Genomic DNA, 4,793 nt, shown 5'->3' with positions numbered 1-4,793 from the left:
CAAACGTAAACTTTCATTTCTACAAGATTTATGCAGGTTACAGGCTAGTCTGAAATGGAAAAAAATCATATTTAAAGTGACAATGCGTGGTATTTGGACAATTATGACGCTTGACAATTTTAGCCTCGACGGGTGTGCAAAGGGCGAATGTAAAGCGTACATAAAATATGAAGTCTCCATTAAAGGCAAACGTGTTTCTCTCTTTTCACGGATTGGACATCCGGGAGTCTCCGACATACTTTGGAGGCTGCCGCCATTTGCGAGCTCATCTACTTCCTTAACGAAAAGGTAAAGAGTCCGTTCCCTTTCACTTTGAGAAGTACCCTCAAAGTCCTCAACGCGGGAAGGCAACATATCAATAGGTATTGTCAATGCAGGGATCTAAAATAAAGAAAAAAAATCCTTTTCGCAATTGAACTTTTGATTTAATAATTTGGCGAAAGACTTCCTGTTTGCTCTGTGTGTGTCCCCCCCCCCCCCCCCCCCCCCCCCCCCCCCCCGAGGCAGAAGCAATTAGGGAGGTCTGGCAAACAGCTGGATATACTGTGAGCATTAGTCTCATGTGTGATTAAACACATCCAAGCATGTGATTAGTTGATTTATGTACATGAAGTGAAAAGTGGTTTTATGGCTCGATGATGGGCTGCTGGAAATGGCCCCCCTCCGTGCTCGTTAAGATAACGCTTGTCGCTTCCTTTTCATTGCTACAATAATTCAATGGGAATTCAAGTTAAGAAGGTACATGAAGATAAAGCTCAGAAAATGTCCTTTATGTAAAATACCGTCACTCCCCGAATACAAGACGCATCCGTGTATAGGGTGCAGTCTTCACTTTTGGCAACACAGACGAAACCTGGTCTTCCTAAACTCTTCAAGTTCAAGTTTTTGTCGCGAGCCAAGGCAAGCGTGTTTCCGATTTCCCGCATTGTGAGCTTGTCGGTGAACACCTCGCCGGTGTAACGGCGAACGCCAGCTGTTTTTCCGTTTTCCGGGACGCGGCTCCAGTTCATTTCACCGTAAATGCCCCAAGTTGCACCGAGTTTATGATCGTGTGCGTGTGTGCCAAAAGACGGCCATTCATAAAAGCGGCTGGCACCTTGGCAGTTTTCGTTGAATGAGCTTTTTCATTGACAGCCATCTTAGTCCATACGTCAACAGCTGATAGTTTGCAACACGAATGTCCAATTTATTCAGAAAGGATTTCATGAAATTGAAGTGTATTGTTTGAAAAACATTCATGTAAATTATAAATTGGTCCGTCGTCATGTTTTTAAGAGATGAACTGCCACGTAACTGCACCAATAAATAAACAATACGCCGTATAAAAATCTTTATTTGGAGTTAATTCATCTTCATTTGGTGATAGGATTCCACTTCAGCGTTTGCATGTGGAATTTAAAGGGAAGGCTTTTCCAAATCGACTGCAGTTCTTGTTTCTGCCAGCAGATGTCACTGTCTGTTACAGGAGCTTCCCAAAATGATGCCATTTTCCAAGAAAGTTTCCACAAAAAAGCGTTGTTACCAAAAACGTCATCTTCGTTCGCATATCCACATCGTCATCTTAATTTGCGTATCCAGATCCGTGATCGCAAAGGATCGGATCCACCGATCCGAGGAAGAAATTGACGCTGTGTCTCGCCAGAGTCGTACTCGTACGATCGTCTTTTTGACGGCGACCTTACTCCACGCTGTCGCAAAAAGTGGAGGCGCTATGCAACATGAGCATCATTTTGCACTCCGCTTTGCGGTCTTGATGAGGAGGCATCTTTCGAAAGACTCTTTTCATAACTTTATCAATAGCCCATCTCTTTGTTATGCCCCCGATGGCGCTCTCTCTCCCGCCTGTGAGGCAAACAAAAGCCCCAAGTCAGCTGCCGCTTTCCTTTGGCGCATCTGCGAATCGCGCCCGATATTTCATGAGACATTAACTCGGCAAACGCAAAGAAATCGATTAGGTGACGCGTTTGCCGCCACCGCGATCGCGCACTTAACCCGCCGGCTTCTCGTTTGTCTGCGCGCGTGGAAAAAGTTTGCGGTCTCTGTTGAAACGGAGTAGTCTTGACATCTCCCTCAGCCGTGATTCCCCGCGGGCGCAAGAAGCCGTTAACAATATTTCCCCGGCGAGAGCCGCGGCTTTACGCTGCGTTGCGGCAATTACATCTCAATTAGCGGAGGAGTAAACAGCGGGGCTCGTGTGGCTCGCAACGCAGATGTAATCAAGACTCTCTGGGGTCCGGTTTCAAGCGCGGCGTCCTGTGCGTACGCCGGGGCCTCGGCGGGAGGATCTGCGCCGATCTTACATGTGCACACCGCAGACGACTTTGAAAAAACTCTTTCAAAAAGCATTTTTAGGGAAATGTCGTCCCGGCGACCGCCAGTCATTTTGATGGTCACGAGAACGTGCTGACGCGGCACTTAAGGCGGAGGGGCGGGTCGAACTCGTTTTAGCTCGCGGGCTGCATGGAGGAAAATCTATTCCCAAGTGCGCCGGACCAATAAAATCGCGCTATATATTTATACAACTATAAAACAACAACTTTACAACACATTTATTCTTCTTTTTCGATACTGTCCAAAATAGTGCAATTGTTCAAATCAGGCAGAGCGTTTAGAATTTCCAATGGGCATTTGCCATTGGGAAGGAATAGTTATTACCGGTTTAATGAGGGTGAGATTGTGAGAAAACTGGAAACGTTTGGAATGAGGAATGTGATAGCCCACGAGCTATGCAGTTTTGAAACACTTTGAAGTTGGAATGGTTTGAATCGTTTGAGAAACGTAGAAGTAGTTGAAGGATAACCCTAACCATAACCCTAACCCTGATCCCATCCCCTTGGCCGACTGGAGAGTTTCGGGCGTGAAAAATGTGTAATTTGGGAATGAAATTTGTCTCGATTGATTTGCTTCTCTAGAAGAGTTGAGACCGATGGAGATTGTTTGCTGGGTGATTTGAACCGGCCAGACATTTAGAATTTCAAACGGGATCTAATTATCCTATTTTCTCTTGTGAACGAATGGCATTTGCCGGGCTGGAAAACATGGAATGGCGGCGAAACTTTGAGCGCTCGGAATGAGGAAAAATAGCCCGTAAGATGTGAATTTTTGGAGCGTGTTGAAGTTCCAACGGCTAGAATTGGCGAAGAAATGGAGAAGCGGTAGGAAGACAAATATCGTAGCAGCCGACGCTTTGAGATAATCCTGGGGGCATATGCGGGTTGCTTCGACTTTTCCATCCTTCCTGTCGCGGCTGCGCCGGATCCCATCCCGGCTCACTTTGGGTACTTGGGTCCTTCCCGAACCGAACGGGTCGCAGGCCGATCGCGGGACACCCAAGTCTTCATATAGTAGCTACAGTACGGCCTACTGTGCGTCGGGGATCTGAACCCGCGGCGTCACGACGGTGCGCTCCGTCTACTTGCGTTGTTTTCCGGGCTCCCGTTGTTTCATCTTTGTTTCCCTCCCGCTGTCGTTTCAAGGCGATGGCTTGATTTCTGCCAAACGTCATTCAATCTGGCTCTTTGCTTGGCCTTTATCGCTCACTTACGGCAGGAGCTTCCCCGCCGCCCTTTCCGCTCCGTCTCCTCTCCTCTCCTCTCCTCTCCTCTCGCCTCTCCGGTCGCAGCGCTTGTCGCGGGTGATAATCCGTGTCACGGCGGCTGATTGGGGATTAGGACTAGCACTTTATTCACGGCGGGGAGAATGATACAGCGCTTAGCGGCGCGGGCTCCCGCGGCAGCCGCTCTCTGCTGAATTAGCAACATGTTTGAATGAGATAAAAGAGGACGGCTTACCCCAGCGCGCTCCTCCACCTAATCCCTATACAGCTGTGAAATGAGACGGCCGTCCGGCCGCTCCTCGCCTACGCCCGAACTCCCGTTCGCTCGCTCGCCGCCCTGCGTGCTTTCGGACCACACCTGGCTGCTGCAAATGCCACCTGGCTCAAAGGTCGCATGCACTGGCTTGGCAAATGTGTGCGTGTATACACATACACACATATATATATATATATATATGTATACATATATATATGTATATATATATATGGACACATATATAGAGATATGTGTGTGTATGTGTATATATATATATATATATATATATATATATATATATATATATATATATACGTATATATATATATATATATATATATATATATATATATGTATATATATGTGTGTGTGTGTGTGTGTGTGTGTGTGTGTGTGTAAAATTTTTAGTTATGTCACTTCAACGTTTTTAAATCCTTTACATATATATATATATATATATATATATATATATATATATATATATATATATATATATATATATATATATATATATGTGTGTGTGTGTGAAATATTTAGTTATTTCGCTACAATCCTCCAAATTCAAGACCCATTTTTTTTCCCAAAAAGTGAAGGCCAAAAGTATGGATGCATCCTGTAAATGATAACTAAAAAATTAGATCATATTAGATGTTTTTTTTTTTAATTTGACATCATCTGTCTAAATCTTACACATCGTGCCTTTAAAGGGATGAAAGCTTCTTAATTCTTTCTCATTTTTCTCTTCAGCACAAGGCAAAGCTTTCAAAAAAAAAATCTTTCATCACAACGCAGAATGTTTCACACCGGCAATGTTTTCCATTTTGTTAATGGTTTCGCTCGTAGGGGATTGGCCATCCCCCCCAATAAAACCAGCCGTATATCTCACTTCATTTGGCAAGTGTTGTGTCAGCAAAAAAAAAAAAGATGGGAAAAAAAAAATAATAATGTGCTGCTATCTACATACCGGCAAATAATGAAGGC

Source organism: Hippichthys cyanospilos, chromosome 10 (genome assembly GCF_059441005.1).
Source record: "Hippichthys cyanospilos isolate Australia breed blue-spotted pipefish chromosome 10, RoL_Hcya_1.0, whole genome shotgun sequence".
NCBI classification, from domain to species: Eukaryota; Metazoa; Chordata; class Actinopteri; order Syngnathiformes; family Syngnathidae; genus Hippichthys; species Hippichthys cyanospilos.
Note: the sequence above shows the minus strand (reverse complement) of the source record.